This window comes from Xenopus tropicalis, chromosome 2 (genome assembly GCF_000004195.4).
Source record: "Xenopus tropicalis strain Nigerian chromosome 2, UCB_Xtro_10.0, whole genome shotgun sequence".
NCBI classification, from domain to species: domain Eukaryota; kingdom Metazoa; phylum Chordata; class Amphibia; order Anura; family Pipidae; genus Xenopus; species Xenopus tropicalis.
Window position 1 is genome coordinate 98,359,484 of NC_030678.2, and position 20,215 is coordinate 98,379,698.

At 41.9% G+C, this 20,215-nt stretch overlaps 1 protein-coding gene across 1 annotated transcript in view; it reads left to right on the forward strand.

Moving 5' to 3' along the window:
- Window positions 1-6,608: 6,608 nt before the first annotated feature.
- The window catches only part of caln1 (calneuron 1), a 188,931-nt gene continuing 175,324 nt past the window's right edge, over window positions 6,609-20,215 (forward strand). Inside the window, exon 1 of the mRNA XM_031896970.1 lies at window positions 6,609-6,820. The gene's annotated coding sequence lies outside the window, so the exon portion shown is untranslated. The remainder of the gene's footprint in view (window positions 6,821-20,215) is intronic.

The following is a 20,215-nucleotide window of genomic DNA, read 5'->3' on the forward strand; positions in this document are numbered from 1 at the left end:
CACACAGGTTTTGGGGAAGACCTCATCAGGTGTACATGCACATGTGTAACTTATGATGAATTGTGAATAAATAGACCTATAACACATTTTGCATAATTCATTTAATGCACTTAATCCCCAAGGACCCCTTTTAGAAGGGGAATTGATATTTATGTTTCCCCAGCACTATAAATGTTGAATTAACAAGATACCTGGGGGCAATCATAAAGGAGACCCCATGTGAGTTAGGGATTTCACACAGGGTTGGGGAAAAAAAAAACTCGTTAGAATTTTTTCCCATGCAGGCTTTCTTAAATAAGAAAAAAGTTGGAATCTTAAAGCTGCCAAACTTTTTATTTAAGAAAGCCCACTTAGGGAAAGATACCTCAGCTAAGGAGTTTTTTTCCCCCAAAAAGCCTGTGTGAGTTCCTTAACACAAAGAAGGTTTCCTTTATGATTGCATAAGCAAAAAGGCTCAAGCATAAATCTGCCCAGTAGTCATGAAATTGCTAAACATGACAAACACCAGTATTAAAAAATAGTGTTGCATTTTAGATACACTACTTCATATATCATTTGGTGTTTATAGTGGCACTTAAAACATCTGCTGAACTGTAATTCTGGTTATCTGAGATCTCAAAATCTTGTTCTCCGCTGTTTTCTGATCACAGTAATAGATAAGTTGAACAAGGACAACAAGCCTTTCCTAGTCAGCAGCAGTGGGCTCTAAGTATATTGGAAGAGACATATTGCGACTTCTAGAAAAATAAAAGCCTTTAAATGTATGTTGTAGATGTATGGGATATGTTATCCAGAAACCTATTATCCACAAAGCTCCAAATTACAGAACAGACATCTCTCATAGACTGTATTTTAATCAAGTAATTCACATTTTAGAATATATTTCCCTTTTCTCTGTAATAATAAAACAGTACCTTGTATTTGATCCTAACTAAGATTTAATGAATTATTATTGGAGACAAAACAATCCTATTGGGATCTTTCATTTTTAAATAATTTTTTGTAAGTATGGTGATCCAAATTATTGAAAGACCCCCTTATCTGGAAAACCCCAGGTTCTGAGCATTCTGGATAACAGGTCCCATACCTATTCTCTGTAAATGAAAACTGTGTATTATCATTCATAACAATTAAAGGGGAAGTATTGTGAATGGAAATCTGCTTAACTTGGCTCAGTTCTGACAGACAGCTTGTGTTTCAAGCAGAGAGGAGTGGGAGTGGTCCAACTATTCATCAAGTTCAACCACACCTTCCCATCTTTCCTATCTGATAGAAAACCTGGAAAAGACTTTGAAGAAAGTCTAAAAATTCAACATAATTAACCCTTACATTACCTTATTTCTTGGTTATTTATCAGAAAATCATGAAAGAAGCCACATATCATTTGCTTTTTTGAGCAGCAGCGATCCAGTTATTTAGCACAAGGGTCCAGCAATTTGAAACATTCATGCCAAGTGAGCTGGCAGCTCATGTGGGAATTGTACTTAACAATAACTTTAGGGCATCCATTTAACTTGTGCTACTGTTTGTGCAATAACATTGTAGTCACTCTTTATACATATGCAAGCTAATCAATAACAGAATATATGTCCATTTCTTAAGAATACATGGACTGGCTATAGCAAAGTAAATGCTACAGACTGACCAGGTGGGCCTGATTAGACTCAACTGGCCAATCAAGAAGCCTGACAGCCTGGCTAGTCAATCTACAGGAGAGCTGTGACCGAAAGACATAGAGAGGTGTCTCTGAATGCAACATACAGGAGTCTATGTGCCTTTACACACAGTTGCCTGATTGCAGAGGTCTGTAATATTGCAATTAATGTGTCATTGTCACTGGTATATACACTTTTTTGTTACACCTATATTTGGCTATTGAAGTAAGATTTGTATTGTGTGTAAATTGCAGGAGGGTGACAGTCAGCTGATCTAAGTCTGCAGGTGAGCAGCACAAAACTCAAATGCAAAAGAGCCTGAAGTGCTGTGGATATGAGGATATAAAGGATATTAACAATAAGTTGCTTTACTGTTATATATACAAATGCAGCTTCATCAGAACCCAGCCTGGTTCCATTCCTTTACTTTACCTTTGCACTTGTTTGCTGTTGAGGGATGTGGCCTCATGACATGTCACAGCAAATTAGCTTTAGGCTAATGTCAGATGAGGCACCTGGTGTATATTTTCAGCAAACTTTATCTGCATAAAAATGCGAGAGAATGCAGTCTCGTCTTTTTATGCGTATTTTGGCTACATGTGCCTGCACGCGAGTGTATCTCATTCGGGTGCAGGCACAGGTAGGAGGCAGATGGTGCTATTTTCGGCAAGCAATTTTCAGCTTGCCGAAAAAATACACCAGACGCCACGTTTGACATTAGCCTTAGCTCTGCTCTGTCACTCGCACAGTTCTGTGTCACTGACACTGACTAGGGAGCCAGAGATTCTGGAGGATGGTAGATGGGAGGCTGCTTTAATAATTAGCCATAACTTTGTAATGGTGCAACATTTTCAAAAGTTTTTCTAGACTTTATATTTTCAATTTTATAAAAACATTTTTCATGATTGTTCCCTTTTAATGAAGGGAATTACACTTCTATTCAGTTTTATACATTAAGGGAAATCTTGAAATGTACATACTTCAGTATTATTTTAATACTGAAAACATATATTCCATGACAAAGGCTTTTGCATCAAGTGACTATTAGGAAAATAAATGATTTGAGATAGTTTAAAATAAAAATTCGTTGGCATGGGACTGTAATTTTGCCCTAATGTTTTCTAAGTATCAACATCCCATTCTTCATATAACACTGAAGTCAGCCAGTTTAAATGGTTTATCCGGGAAACCATTTTTGTAGATTTTGTATGCTACAATTACATTGTTAAAATGCATGCCCTGTCAAGACGGCCTTCATTGTGGAAGATGGTAATAGGGCCTGTTAGTTTTAATGGTATGAAAACATCAGAAAAAGCATGAAACAGCAACTAGAAACTGACAGTTCTCCAAGAATAGATTATTGTACCCTTGCCAGGGAGGCTCACATCTACACTTGCCTTTCTTATGCTAAACCTGTATACAAAACCATTGTGCTCATCTCTTAATTTTCGGAAAATAGTTCTAAATGTGAATATCCAGGTACTGGATTATATTAAACTGTATCTTCAACTGTTCCACATAAATACAAAGATTATAAGTAATTTTATAAAGCCCCATGCAGTGTGCAAAGTGCAAATATATGCTGCAATTGACAAATCTGCAATACATCTGTTTTTGCTTATGATGCAAATTTATGCACAATTGATTCCACAGAAGATGTATCATCCTTATAGGGGAAAGTAGGCAACTAGCCAGGGGGGCTGTCATGAGGGTCAGTGTGACTCAATCGGCGCAGGACCCTCCTGGAAGCAGCAGACGTGATCGCATTGTGTCTGCTGCTTCCTGCTTCCTGTCTCTCCCCCAGCGCTGGCCCACTGCAGCATGGAGGATCGGGTCTTCAGGACAGGTAAGGTTTTTTTTTTTTGCATTTACACACTTACACACACACTTACATACATTTATACACACTTACATACATTTACACACACTTACATACATTTACACACACTTACAGCACACAATTTAGCAGTTTTTTTTTTCATTTTTCACACTTTTATACACTTATTTACAATCATATACACACACACTATCACACAACTTTTACACATGTACACACATGTATACACAAACACTTTGGGTTTTTTGTTTTTTTGTTTTTTTTTCATTTTACCACTTTGTTTTTAGTTTCTTTTACCTAAAAACTGTTTATTTTGACAGCGTGACTATTGGATCAGATATTCTGACCACTAATTACACTGTCATGTGACTTATTTTGTTGTTTCACTGATTTGCACAATTTTTGTGGTTTTATCGCATTTTATTCCTGTATAACTGTTCCTAATCTGTTTTTAGCGTAGCTTTGCCAGGTGTAACTTTGGTGTACAGAAATAACTTTGCCTATTTTGAATTCATCAGAATGTGTACTTTCCAAAAATATATGGTTTTCTGGGGGTCTCTGTATAGTTAGGGGGGGTTACTGCACATAATACGCTGTCAGGGGTCTCAGTGTGCAAAAGCTGAGTTGGCAGGCGAGAAATCCATATGCGCTATTTTCATTTTGGGGTCAGTATATACCGCAGACTTTGGTATATCTATGCATATTGGGCATCAAACTGTTCAGTAGGCCTCTGGTGTTCCTATTTGGGGTGACTTGCCTTTGTACGCAAGAAATAAATGCGGCAAATTGCAACATTTTTAAGCGATTTTCTGAAATGTCATAAAAATCAATAACTTTAGGAAAGCTCTGCAGGTTGGTACTTTGGTGTAGAAAGGACTCTTTACGCTTGTTGGATTTGTCAGAATGTGTACTTTCCAAAAATATATGGTTTTGTGGGGGATCTGTATAGTTAGGGGAAGTTTTGGCACATAATACACTGACAGGGGGCTCTGTGTGCAAAAGCTGAGTTGGCAGGCAAGAAATCCATATGCGCTATTTTCATTTTGGGTTCAGTACATACCGCAGACTTGGGTATATCTATGCATATTGGGCATCAAACTGTTCAGTTGGGGTGATTTGCCTTTATCTGATCTTTATCAAGGAATTGTGAGAGATAAATGCGGCAAATTGCAACATTTTTATGTGATTTTCTAAATGTCATATAAATCTGCAAACTTAGAAAAGCTTTGCAGCTTGGTACTTTGGAGCAAAAAGAAATGTTTACCCATTATAGATTCGGGGGGATGTGTACTTTCCAAAAATATATGACTTTCTGGGTGAGTGTACTTTTTTGTAGCATTATCCCACATAAAGGATGTAAATGTGTTGATTTTGCAGGAGCTGAAATGATAGATCATATGGGGGTATATTCCCATTGGGGCCCCTACATGCCACATACTTAGGTAAACCTATACATATTGGGCATCAAACTGTTCAGAGGACCCCTGGCGTTCAAATTTAGGGTGTTTTATCTTGGTACCTAACACTATGTGGGAGATAAGATGCTGCAATATGGAAGCTTTGAGGGGATTTTTGGAAATGTCATCAAAATTGCTAATTTTAGAAAACCTGTGTGGCTTGGTACTTTGGAGTAGAAAGACATGGGTACCCATTTTAGATTCGGGGGAATGTGTACTTTCCAAAAATATATGGCTTTTTGGGGTGAGTGTACTTTTTACTAGCTTTATCCCACATAAATGATGTAAATGTGTTGATTTCGCTGGAGCTGAAATAACAGAAATGATTAATCATATGGGGGTATGTTCACATTGGGGCCCCTACATGCCACATACTTAGGTAAACCTGTACATATTGGGCATCAAACTATTCAGTGGACCCCTGGTGTTCAAATTTAGGGTGTTTTATCTTGGTACCTAATGCTATGTGGGAGATAAGATGCTGCAAACTGGAAGCTTTGAGGGGCTTTTTGGAAATGTCATCAAAATTGCTAATTTTAGAAAAGCTGTGCGGCTTGGTACTTTGGAGTAGAAAGACATGGGTACCCATTTTAGATTCGGGGGAATGTGTACTTTCCAAAAATATATGACTTTCTGGGGTGAGCGTACTTTTTACTAGCTTTATCCCACATATAATGATGTAAATGTGTTGATTTTGCAGGAGCTGAAATGACAGAAATGATAGATCATATGGGGGGGTATGTTCACATTGGGGCCCCTACATGCCACATACTAGGGTGTTTTATTTGGTTACTTTATGACCTGTAGGAGATAAGATACTATAGACTGGAAGCTTTGAAGCGATTTGTTAAAAAAATCACAAATTTTGATAAAAACCAATAACTTTAGGAAAGCATTGCGACTTGATAGTTTGGAGTAGACAGACAGTTGTGCCTATTCCCCAGGTATTCCCCAGAATCTGTTCTTTTCAAAAATGTACAATTTTCTGGGATAAACCTTCTGTTAGTGGAATTTTTGTCCTTGAAATCTAAAGTATGCAGCTTTCTGGAGCAGTGCTTTGGAAATTTGGTAGTGTACTGCTGGGAGTTTTTGACCTATACAAGTGAGAAATCTCCATAAAACTATACATATTTGGTATTGGCACGTTCAGGAGACATGGGACTTTCCAAATCAGTTGTATATTCCTGCATAAAATAATTTTTGTTTCTAGTATGTGTGTTTATATTAAGGTAAAATTTGATTTTTTTTGCATTTTTAGACATTTAGAAGCCTATATCTTGTTACAGAATTGGAATTACACAAAAATTCTACCATATTTTGAAAGCTTAGGTTGTTTTGAAAAAAACAATATATTGTTTTCCTGGGTAAACTAAAAGTCCCCCCGAGGAAAGGCCCCTAAAGTGAAACAGTGTAAAAAACTGTCTGGCAATACAAGTTCCGCTTTGACCAAAACGGCTGGCAGTAAAAAGTTTAATATATGTTTTGCACTTTATAGTGTGTGCTGTCCATTCTTGAACTTATTTTGTATGCAAGGACATCAGAACCTGTTGGGGACGTGCACCACGTTTTTGTTCTATTGCAGGGTGCTGTACTAATACATAAAACAAGTGTTTATATTTTACCAACTAGTATTGTGCACGTGCAGCTTTAACTAGTTGGAGTAGGGGCCAAAGATGGCAACTGGACCGCACCCAGACCGGGAGAGCTTCAGCTACACAGAGGTACAAGCGGGGAAGATCGTTAGTGCATTTGCACAGTCTGCACAGTTTCTCCGGGTCCCGGTCTCCTCACAACTACAGAAGAAATCTGAGAATCTGCACCTGCGTGTGATTGACTTGGAGCTGCACGCTGAGACGCTAGCAGAGTATTATGTGAGTAGTAGAATCCTACGTGGTCTGTGACCTACACTATTTGCAGGTAATGAAGATTTTCGCCTGCGTTTTACACAAATCCTTAACAAATGCTCTTATGATATTATGACTTTTTGTGACAATTGAGTTTATTAGAAAGGAATTGGATTTGGTTAAAGGAGAATGCAAGTCAAACGTTAAAAAGCATACTGCCCAATAGTCCTCCTATTGTTTAGTAAAAACGCCACACTTTTGGCTCACCTAATCAAATATTTACTCAGTCACACTTACTTCACATTTTCTAGAACAGGCAGCCATCTCTAAAAAGGTATTCTCCCTTCCTTTCCCTCCTTGCTTCATACTGCACATGTGTTTCATTCCCCCCTCCCCTCTGCCAGATCCCCTTCTGATTGGCTGGTGGGCATGTGTAGCTCAGAACAGCAGACAGGATCAAGTTATACACATGCTCAGAGAATAGGAAGGCTGCTGCTGGCAGCCTACAGGAAGGACAGAGAGATGTCAGTGATGTCAGTGTAGGCTTCACACTGCTGTAGGCTGCCAGCACCATATCTCAGAGAAGCAAGCAGGGATCTGGGAATTTAGATATGCAGTAAGTACTTAAAAAGAATGCCTGTAGACTTACTTTTAATTTATATTAACCTTTCATTGTCCTTTAAATCTGAGCTAGAGAAAGTGGAGATCCAACTATCCACAAGTTTTCAGTGCAGGAGCTTACTGAACTTAAACTTGATATGCAAGGGAAATTAGAAAAGTACAGATTGGAAAATGAGAAACAAGACAGACATAAATTTGATCGGGATACTGTTGATTATGAAAAGGGGTGTGTTTATCAATGGAATCGCTCCAGTGGCAATTATAAATTGAATGTACGTTCCACTAGTAGGTCCCGTAGTATGGAACAGAAAGATGATGCACATCAACCATCTGTGCAGGGACAGGAAATGGCTGGCACTTTTTTAGAACACGCACAAGATGTAGAGGGGCAGGAAGCACAAGGTGGGCAGTAATATTTCTTCTGTTCAATTAACTGATGCACAAATGACACTTTTGGAGAAAGAACTTCATTTTTGTTTGACTGCACCTGAGGATCCGTTTTATATGGATGTGGATATGTATTTTTCGCATTTTACGCTTGAAAGTTCATTTTTCACAGATGGCGAGTACTGACAAGGATATTCAGAACACCCAAATGATGACTCCCCAGATGTTTGGTCTACGTAGCAGATGTTTGGTCTAAGTAGGTTTGTGCCACCTACAACCTACCTAGCAGTGGAGACATATATCAAATATGTACAAACCGGATTCCAAAAAAGTTGGGACACTAAACAAATTGTGAATAAAAACTGAACGCAATGATGTGGAGGTGCCAACTTCTAATATTTTATTCAGAATAGAACATAAATCACGGAACAAAAGTTTAAACTGAGAAAATGTACCATTTTAAGGGAAAAATATGTTGATTCAGAATTTCATGGTGTCAACAAATCCCAAAAAAGTTGGGACAAGTAGCAATAAGAGGCTGGAAAAAGTAAATTTGAGCATAACGAAGAGCTGGAAGACCAAATAACACTAATTAGGTCAATTGGCAACATGATTGGGTATAAAAAGAGCTTCTCAGAGTGGCAGTGTCTCTCAGAAGCCAAGATGGGTAGAGGATCACCAATTCCCACAATGTTGCGCAGAAAGATAGTGGAGCAATATCAGAAAGGTGTTACCCAGCGAAAAATTGCAAAGATTTTGCATCTATCATCATCAATTGTGCATAACATCATCCGAAAATTCAGAGAATCTGGAACAATCTCTGTGCGTAAGGGTCAAGGCCATAAAACCATACTGGATGCCCGTGATCTCCGGGCCCTTAAACGGCACTGCACCACAAACAGGAATGCTACTGTAAAGGAAATCACAGAATGGGCTCAGGAATACTTCCAGAAACCATTGTCAGTGAACACAATCCACCGTGCCATCCGCCGTTGCCAGCTGAAACTCTACAGTGCAAAGAAGAAGCCATTTCTAAGCAAGATCCACAAGCTCAGGCGTTTTCACTGGGCCAGGGATCATTTAAAATGGAGTGTGGCAAAATGGAAGACTGTTCTGTGGTCAGACGAGTCACAATTCGAAGTTCTTTTTGGAAATCTGGGACGCCATGTCATCCGGACCAAAGAGGACAAGGACAACCCAAGTTGTTATCAACGCTCAGTTCAGAAGCCTGCATCTCTGATGGTATGGGGTTGCATGAGTGCGTGTGGCATGGGCAACTTGCATGTCTGGAAAGGCAGCATCAATGCAGAAAAATATATTCAGGTTCTAGAACAACATATGCTCCCATCCAGACGTCATCTCTTTCAGGGAAGACCCTGTATTTTTCAACAAGATAATGCCAGACCACATTCTGCATCAATCACAACATCATGGCTGCGTAGGAGAAGGATCCGGGTACTGAAATGGCCAGTCTGCAGTCCAGATCTTTCACCTATAGAGAACATTTGGCGCATCATAAAGAGGAAGGTGCGACAAAGAAGGCCCAAGACGATTGAACAGTTAGAAGCCTGTATTAGACAAGAATGGGAGAGCATTCCTATTCCTTAACTTGAGAAACTGGTCTCCTCGGTCCCCAGACGTCTGTTGAGTGTTGTAAGAAGAAGGGGAGATGCCACACAGTGGTGAAAATGGCCTTGTCCCAACTTTTTTGGGATTTGTTGACACCATGAAATTCTGAATCAACATATTTTTCCCTTAAAATGGTACATTTTCTCAGTTTAAACTTTTGTTCCGTGATTTATGTTCTATTCTGAATAAAATATTAGAAGTTGGCACCTCCACATCATTGCATTCAGTTTTTATTCACAATTTGTTTAGTGTCCCAACTTTTTTGGAATCCGGTTTGTACAATGGGATATTGCTGAACTGGATCAGCGGGGCCCAGATGGTCCACGTGTGATGCAAAATGTGAGTAAAAATGAGAGGATTGCTTTACAACAGCCGGCGGATGACTCCAGAATCATGATCAAACCCTCAGATAAGGGTGGTGCGATCGTGGTTATGGATACATCATATTATGTACAACAATTGATGATACAAATATCAGATGGGGAGGTATATCAGGTTCTAGATCCATTGCCCATGATACAACAAAGAATAGGTGAAATATTGCTACAGATGGTTGAAAATGAATATATTAAATCTTATCTGACAGTTTACTTTCCATGTACCCCTCCTATATACACGCTGCCAAAGATCCATAAGGACCCTGTCTATCCACCTGGTCGCCCTATTGTGTCGGGCATCGGCACTGTCTTTTGCCCACTGGCAACCATGTTGGACAGGGCCCTTGGACCGCTGGTTAGGGATATTCCCTGTTATTTAAGGGACAGTGGTCACTTTTTGGAAAGACTGCATGGCCTTATGGTAACAGAGGAGGAGGAGTTCCTCCTGGCCACATTTGATGTATCAAGTTTATATACTTCGATACCACATGATGATGGCATAAAAGCCTGTGAGTGGATGCTGCGGAATAGTGGACTGTATAGTGAGATTCAAATTTGTTTTTTTCTGGAATTTCTTGGTATCATCCTTAGGATGAATTATTTTATATTTCAGGATGTCTTTTATTTGCAGTTGCGTGGAACCGCTATGGGATCAAATGTTGCGCCAAAAAATTGAATCAGCCGGCACAACAAGTAAAGTGCAAGCGGGGCAAAGCCCCTGCGTGTTTATTCATCAAATGTCGCGCAGTCATATGCAAATATTTTTATGGCATGGTTTGAACATCACTATGTATATTGCGATGACCTCTACCGGGCCCATTGTGGGGCCTGGTGGAGGTACATCAATGATATTTTTGTATTATGGCGGGGTGACCTTGATTCCCTATCTCGGTTCCACACACAGCTGAATGATTTTCATCGTGCTATTACATTTTCTTGTGTGAAGGATTATAACAATATACACTTTTTAGATGTGGAAGTTTACAGACAGGGGAGATTGCAAACTAAATTGTACTCTAAGCCTACTGACCGAAACCAGATTTTACACTATTCTAGTTATCATCAAATCCATACAAGGGATTCTATACCAATTAGTCAGCTAAAGAGGGTACAGAGATTAGTGAGTGATCCAAAAGTCAGGAAAGCACAGGTTGAAGAGATGAAACACAAATTTGTCAAAAGAGGATATCCAGCTAGAGTTCTTGAGAAAGCTGAGACTAGTATGTGGGGAATAATATTTTACCACTATCAAAACACTTCAGAGAACAGGGCCACACCCCCGAACAGTTGAGGTATACTGTTTTGGAGGGAGTTCCCCCACAGAAGAGGGGGGAGACCGGGAACTAAGACTTAAACATAGGGAGGTATAGTATATATATTAGTCCAAAGGGGAGCACTCTATACTTGAAATATAATGGGTGTTTTAATAATAAGTATGCAAAAGAAACTTATGATAAACATTTTGGTTAAATAACTGTGACCTTTTGTTTTTGCTTCCCTCGACAAATGTCACAGCTAGTGAGAAACATTGGGTTACCACTAAATAAATCACTTTTTATAATTCACCAAGCCCTGTTGAGTGGCATACTATGAACACACACACATTTACTTTAAGGTGACTTCTAATATCTTTAGAAATTTTATTAGGGGGTACATTATGTAACCCTATTTTAACCAGTATTTGCCAATTCCGGCTAGTAGGTATGAGCACGGGTAAATGTGATTCCAACATGCAGACAGGGCCTTCGCAAAATGAAAGAAATGCACTTATGAGATATTGATGGACTGCAACTCTCCACTGCCAAAGGTGTATATATTGTAATTATGGATGCCAGAGGTTCTTTTGCATTGAACTAGAACTTGGTTTATTGATGATACACAGCATATGCAGGGTCAATACTCACAGCATTGAGGTAGAATATCACAATTTGTCAAATGCAGTTGCAAAGTAGCAGAACAGTGTAGCACCACGGTGGAGATAGATGTGGGATACTAGACAGGAGTCCCAAGGGTGTCTACCTGCAGATAACTTCACCTCACTCACGGGGTCACTCATCCCCGACTTAGAATCACTAGATGGATTGGCTTCCTCTCTAGGGCACAGGCTTCAGGGACTAGTTGAGGTCCCAGGCTCAATGTGCAACACCTTCTGTTGATGATAGGAATGCCAAAGAGGAAGTGCTCACGCCCTGCATAACACTATATTGCAGTGTTCAGGAAGTGGTCATCCCAACTAAGGGCCAATAAATGCACATATGTAAATAGTTAAAGTTGAAACATAACATTTTGCTCAGTAACAAGAGATAAGGAAGTGTAGGGCTAAGACCATAGGGAGCTTTAACCCTATGGGTCCCTACAATTATTTATTCTAAACTACAGTTCTTTGTATTTAAATATATATGTGTTCAGCGCGTTCTCCCCATGTTTGAGGTACTCAGCCTTCCCCATTACTCACTTTCTTCTTGTAAGGTCTCCTCTGCAGGCTTCTGCCCCACTCCCTCCCACCTGCATATTCTCTTCTGGCTACTGTTTGACTGTCCGTTCCTGCTGTATTCCCTTTATAGCCAATCTGTGCTCCTTTGCAGGTTTTCAACCATTCCACCGGCACTGTTTCCAGTCTGTTTCCATTTCCTTTGCTGGCTGCCTATTCAGAATAGAAATTCTTGTAGGGGGCAGTTCTAAATAGGGATGTAGCGAACTGTTCGCCGGCGAACTAATTCGCGCGAACATCGGGTGTTCGCAAGTCCGCAAATTCGCAAACTTTTGGCGATGTTCGCCATTTGGGTTCGCCTTAGCTGGCGCCAAATTTTGACCTCTCACCCCAGACCAGCAGATACATGGCAGCCAATCAGGCAGCTCTCCCTCCTGGACCACCCCCCCCCTTGGACCACTCCCTTCCATATATAAACTGAAGCCCAGCAGCCATTTTACATTCTGCCTGTGGAGATAGTGTAGGGAGAGAAGCTGTGTATTGATTTGAGGGACAGTTTAAGCAGGTTTTCTGGCTAGTAATCTACTTTCTACTGCTCTGTATTTGTGTGGGGAGAGGAGCTGTGTATTGATTTGAGGGAGAGTTTAAGTAGGTTTTCTGGCTAGTAATCTACTTTCTACTGCTCTGTATTTGTGTGGGGAGAGGAGCTGTGTATTGATTTGAGGGAGAGTTTAAGTAGGTTTTCTGGCTAGTAATCTACTTTCTACTGCTCTGTATTTGTGTGGGGAGAGGAGCTGTGTATTGATTTGACGGAGAGTTTAAGTAGGTTTTCTGGCTAGTAATCTACTTTCTACTGCTCTGTATTTGTGTGGGGAGAGGAGCTGTGTATTGATTTGAGGGAGAGTTTAAGTAGGTTTTCTGGCTAGTAATCTACTTTCTACTGCTCTGTATTTGTGTGGGGAGAGGAGCTGTGTATTGATTTGAGGGAGAGTTTAAGTAGGTTTTCTGGCTAGTAATCTACTTTCTACTGCTCTGTATTTGTGTGGGGAGAGGAGCTGTGTATTGATTTGAGGGAGAGTTTAAGTAGGTTTTCTGGCTAGTAATCTACTTTCTACTGCTCTGTATTTGTGTGGGGAGAGGAGCTGTGTATTGATTTGACGGAGAGTTTAAGTAGGTTTTCTGGCTAGTAATCTACTTTCTACTGCTCTGTATTTGTGTGGGGAGAGGAGCTGTGCATTGATTTGAGGGAGAGTTTAAGTAGGTTTTCTGGCTAGTAATCTACTTTCTACTGCTCTGTATGTAGCTGCTGTGGGCAGCTGTTCTGCTGATCTCATCTGCTGACTGCTGCAGCTCCGTCTGTGTGTGTTGGAGACAGGCGTGCTGCTCATAGTAGTGCACCAAACACGTTACACATAGTAGTGACATTGCATTGCAATAAAATCACCTGAGTGACGTTTTTCCACCAGCAATAATATATTCCGTATCCACTACTGTATACGTTGCCCTTGCAGGCCTTGTTGCCCGGTGTCTGCAACCAAGTGCCACCTAGCTGTGTGAGCTTTTTCACAATTTGTCTAAATAACAATAATAATTCCGTGTCCAGAAACATCACCTGAGTGACGGTTTTCCACCAGCAATAATATATTCCGTATCCACTACTGTATACGTTGCCCTTGCAGGCCTTGTTGCCCGGTGTCTGCAACCAAGTGCCACCTAGCTGTGTGAGCTTTTTCACAATTTGTCTAAATAACAATAATAATTCCGTGTCCAGAAACATCACCCAAGTTGTTGTTGTTTTGTAAAAATAAAAAAAATGCCAGGCAAAGGCAGGCCGCCACGCAGAGGCACTAGGGGCCGTGCTGCTATGATATCCTGTGGCCCTAGGAAATTGCCCAGTGTTCCGAAGGCACTTACCCTGAACTCCCAAAATGCTGAAGAGGTAGTTGACTGGCTTACACAGCACACCCCATCCTCTACCGTTTCTAACTTTGCCACAACATCCTCATCCTCCTCTGCTATGGACACCCCACCTACCACTTCCTCCACCACCGCCGCCCCTTCTTCACTGGAGTCAGAGGAGTTATTTACTCATGAGTTTGTTGAAATGAGTGATGCGCAACCATTATTGCCAGAAGAAGATGAAGGAGATGAGGACGTTACACCAGATATAACTCAGGCAGGCAACACAACAGAGATGGACATAAGGTGTCATGAGGTCCCCGCTGCTGCTGCCTTCTGTGAGCTGTCAGAAGAAATTGATGCATCTGAGGAGAATGATGATGAGGATATTGATTTTTTGTGGGTGCCCACAAGAAGAGAGCAAGAGGAGGATAGTTCAGATGGAGAGACGGAGAGTCAGAGAGGCAGGAGGAGAATAAGACTTAGAAGAAGCAGGGACAGCTCGCAGGGAACAGTAGGGCAACAACATGAATCGGCACCTGTGGTCAGCCAGCCAACGCACCCGCCAGCTTCTACTGTTACCGCTAAAAAGCCCGCATCAAAAGGCTCAGCAGTGTGGCATTTTTTTAATGTTTGTGCCTCTGACAAAAGCGCTGTAATTTGCAATGGGTGCAGTCAGAAACTGAGTCTTGGGAAGCCCAACACCCACATAGGTACAACTGCTATGCGAAGGCACATGAATGCCAAACACAAAGCACTATGGGAGCAACACCTCAAAGGCAGCAGCCAAACTCAAAGCCACCCTCCTTCTGGTCCAGCATCTTACTGCTCTACCTCTGCTGTCCTTGACCCATCTCAACCACCCTCCACTCCGCCTTCCACGTTGACCACAAGTTCTTGCTCATCTGCCCCCAGCCAAGTTTCTTTGAGGGCCATGTTTGAGCGTAAAAAGCCAATGCCTCCGAGTCAACCCCTTGCCCGGCGTCTGACAGCTGGCTTGTCTGCGCTTTTAGCCCGCCAGCTTTTACCATACCAGCTGGTGGACTCTGAGGCCTTCCACAAATTTGTAGCAATTGGGACACCGCAGTGGAAGGTACCCAGCCGCAATTTTTTTTCCCAGAAGGGAATACCACACCTGTACCAGCATGTGCAGAGCCAAGTCACCGAATCTCTGTCATTTAGTGTTGGGGCAAAGGTCCATATGACTACTGACACATGGTCCTCCAAGCATGGTTAGGGCAGGTATGTCACCTACACTGCCCACTGGGTGAATCTGGTTATGGCTGGGAAGCAGGGAATGCGTGGTTCAACAACAGTGGAGTTGGTGTCACCGCCACGGGTTGCATGCGGGTCTGCCACCACCTGTACTCCTCCTTTGCTCTCTAACTCGTCTTCTAAGTCATCTTCTAACTCGTCTTCTAACTTGGCTTCTTCCTCGGCTTCTTCCTCCTCTGCTGCTGTGTCCTCCTCTGCTGCTGTGCACCCCCAGCTTCCCATAGGCTATTCGACGTGCCAGGTACGCCGTTGTCATGCTGTCTTGGGCATGACGTGCCTGGAAAGCAAAAATCCTACTGGATCTGCACTCCTGTCATCTCTGCACTCACAGGCCGATCGGTGGCTGACCCCACACCAACTGAAAATTGGAAAAGTGGTGTGTGACAACGGAAGCAATCTGTTGGCAGCACTTAGACTGGGCAATTTAACACATGTGCCCTGCATGGCACATGTTCTAAATTTAATAGTCCAACGGTTTGTCTCAAAGTACCCAGGATTGCAGGACATTCTCAGGCAGTCCAGGAAGGTGTCTGGCCATTTCAGACGTTCCTACACAGCCATGGCACGCCTTGCTGACATTCAGCGGTGGCACAACTTGCCAGTCAGGCATTTAATTTGTGACAGCCAGACTCGCTGGAATTCAACGCTCCTCATGTTTGAACGTCTGCTGCAACAACAAAGAGCCATTAACGAATATCTATTTGAACTGGGTGGTAGGACTGGATCTGCAGAGCTGGGGATTTTTTTCCCCCATTACTGGGTGCTTATGCGTGATGCCTGCAGGCTCATGCGCCCTTTTGACGAGGTCACAAATATGGTTAGTCGCACTGAAGGCACAATCAGCGACCTAGTACCCTTTGTGTTCTTCCTGGAGCGTGCCGTGCGACGAGTGACAGATGAGGCCGTAGACCAGCATGACCAGGAGCAGGAAGAGTACGATTTGTGGGCGGAATCACCAGAACGAGCCCAGGCACCTGCTGCAATGCAGGGAGAGGTGTCAGAAGTGGAGTCAGAGGAGGAAGGTGGCTTTGTGGAGGAGGAAGACCAACAGGAGAAGGCTTCCCGGGGGGCTTGTGGTCACCTTTTGGGGACCCCTGGTCTTGTACGTGGCTGGGGGGAGGAGACCGTGGTGGATGAGGACGTAGTCCTTGATAATGAGGAAGGGGAGATGGATACCTCTGCATCCAACCTTGTGAGAATGGGGTCTTTCATGCTGTCATGCCTGTTGAAGGACCCCCGTATCAAGAGGCTTAAGGAGAAGGACCTGTACTGGGTCGCAACGCTACTAGACCCTCGTTACAAGCATAAAGTGGAAGAAATGTTACCAACGTACCACAAGTCTGAAAGGATGCTGCATTTCCAAACCAGCCTGCAAAACATGTTGTACAATGCTTTTAAGGGTGATGTCACTCCACATTCCAGGGGCAGAGCTGCCGGTAATCCTCCCACGAGCACACCTGCAAGGACAATACACTTTGGCCACTCTGTAACATCAGACATGCAAAGTTTTTTCAGTCCAAGGCAGCGCCAGAACCCTTCTGGATCCACCCTCAGAGAACGCCTCGACCGGCAGGTAGCGGACTACCTGGCATTAACTGCAGATATCGACACTCTGAGGAGCGATGAACCCCTGGACTACTGGGTACGCAGGCTTGATCTGTGGCCAGAGCTGTCACAATTTGCCATAAACCTCTTGTCTTGCCCCGCCTCAAGTGTCCTCTCAGAAAGGACCTTCAGTGCAGCAGGAGGGATTGTAACTGAGAAGAGAACTTGCCTAGGTCACAAAAGTGTGGATTACCTGACCTTTATTAAAATGAATGAGGCATGGATCTCGGAGGGTTACTGCACGCCGGAAGACTTGTTCTGACTGCCCATGCAGCTGTCCTTCTCTGCAAGTCGCTTGACACCACTCACAGCTGTCCTTTAGCGTCCTCCTCCGCCACCGTACAAACTAGGGTGCAAATCCTGCTGGTTTGAGGCATGGATCTCAGAGGGTTACTGCACGCCAGAAGACTTGTTCTGACTCCCCATGCAGCTGACCTTCTCTGCACGCCGCATGACTCCACACACAGCTGTCCTTTAGCGTCCTCCTTTTTGAACAGGTAAATCCTGAGTTTTTCTGGCCTCTGTGCTTCAGTGACTGCGACAACAAAAAAACAAATATTTTCAACATTTATTTAACATATATTTGTCCAAGCTTTTACATTCCCTATCTGATCCCCCATGTCCCTCTATGAGGGGGTGGCCATATTTGTGCAGTAGATGTCTGTTAGCATTAGAAGCTGTAACTGACAGGCTGAGAAGGGACAGTCAGGCTGGCATTGGAGTTTTCCAATGTGCAGCTATCGAAATTTGAGTCGCTGTTAAAACATGGTTGATCAGTGCTTGGTACGCTATCTTAGTTTATTTTAAAGGTTCTGCCTGCGGTATGGTTGTGATACCATGTATCTAACATATTTTTTCTGTCCTCTGTGCTTCAGTGCCTGCGACAAAAAACCGATTATTTTCAGCATTTATATGCCATATTTTTTCTGGCCTCTGTGCTTCAGTGGCTGCGACAAAAAAAACATAATTTTTCAGGAATGTACACATGCCTGATTTTTCAGGGTTCTACAACAGCGGCAAAATTGTAACTTTTATGGTCACAGCAGGTGATCAATAAAGTAGTCCAAAACTGGGCCCACACTGCAGAATCAGTGTTTTTTGGTTCACTTCACTGACATTGAATTACCTCTGCCTGACCGTGCACGTGCGCACAAGCACGGTGACTGCTAAACACACCACTACAGAAATATTCCCACCGACAGGACGAACGTCCTGGAGGTGACAAGCAACTAGTAAAAACTATTATTCGCTCACTTGACGGTATCATTAAAGCTTTTTGCGTTTTTTTTCGTTGCAGTAAACGCGGCGTTTTGTCTTTGCGTGTGAACCGGCCCTAACCTTTACACGACTTGATTGGCATGTAGACGCCGGACGTTTTAAAGCAGTTTATTACACAAGTTTAGGAATGTAGTGTGATTTGTGGCCTTTACAGCACAAAACGCAACGCTGTGTCAACAACGTATTTTTCAGAGACATTTTTGCCCTTGATCCCCCTCCGGCATGTCACTGTCCAGGTCGTGGCACCCTTTAAACAACTTTAAAATCAGTTTTCTGGGCAGAAATGGCTTTTCTAAGTTTTAAAGTTCGCCTTCCCATTGAAGTCTATGGGGTTCGCAAAGTTCGCGAACGTTCGCACTTTTTGGCGGAAGTTCGCAAACTTTTTTTGCGAAGTTCGCTACATCTCTAGTTCTAAAGGGGTGTGTACTTCCTGGTCCAATTGCCTTTTCTTACCTGTGCTGTTACAGACCTGCTGCCTGGTCTGTGCAGATACAGAGGGAGGTGCAGATAGTGGCAGAATAGGTGAGGGAATGCAGCCAGTGGGGTTAGCAGTTCCTAAGGAGGAATGCACAGTTGACAAGGGTGCAGACAGGTGAACAGGCACTGGGCGGGCCATTCAGAGACGAACCAGGACAAGTTGTGGGGATGCTATAAGAAATAAGAAAACTAGTCTGCATGTTGAGAAGTTATAAACAACTATATATATATATATATATATATATATATATAGCATGAAATAATCCATGGCCGGCACACCCTTAAAATTCAAAAAAAATTTTTATTGAAAACTCATTGTTTAAAAACCAACGTTTCGGTCCTCATTAGGATAAAGGTCCTAATGAGGACCGAAACGTTGGTTTTTAAACAATGAGTTTTCAATAAAATTTTTTTTTGAATTTTAAGGGTGTGCCGGCCATGGATTATTTCATGCTAAATACTCAGATTTTGGCTGTGCACCCCACAGAATACTAAAAGCCTTGGAGTGCAGACACCATCAGGACTGATATATATATATATATATATATATATATTCCTTAAATAGCAGCACACCTTATTACTTGTAATATAATGGTCCAACCACAACCACTGCCAAACGTGGTATAAATTATAAAAGTTCAAAAAAGACACAGCACTCAATCTTCATATGCAGTGAACTTATATTATCTTCATGTGCAATTTAACACATATCTCATTAAACATGTAAACAGATACATTACCCCATCTGTGAAACGTTGCCGATGGGGTAATGTACCTGTTGACGCAGATGGGCCAAAGGTGGTACAATTGGTGAAAGTGAGAGTTCATCCTTTGATACTTTTTAAAAAATCCCATAGAAGTAAATAGAAGTGAAATTTTACTCTTTGATATATATACCCCTAAAACCTTTTTGCTCTTGTTAATAGTGCTGAATATGTAGTTCATGTATCAATGTTCTAAATTACAAATCAAAACACATATGAAAAATGGTGTTGGACTATCAGGAAGGTCAAAGAGTAGTTATTGACACTTTATATGTGTATTCTTAATTTTAAAGTGTTATATATATTTAGTTAATGCACAAAACCATGTACAGCACAAAACTAAAATTTGTCCTATGAAAGATGTTGACCATCAGGCAAGGTAAGGGGTATAGATAAAGACTGTGTTGCAATATGCATTAGAGGAAATTAGAAGTGTATTTTTACTTTACTGCTTCATTTTAATGCCAAGAATGTCCTGTAGCAAAGACAAAAAGTGTCCAGACCTTACTCAAGCATATTTCATGGCAAGCTATAAAATACATTTAGTGGTTTTCCTGGCAGTTCCTGTATTTAACAAACTAGATTTCATTGATCATTATTGTCTCATATATATAATCCACAAAAAGACAGCAACACTGTGATTTTTTAGTGAAAATCAAATGTGCATTTAGTAGGAACA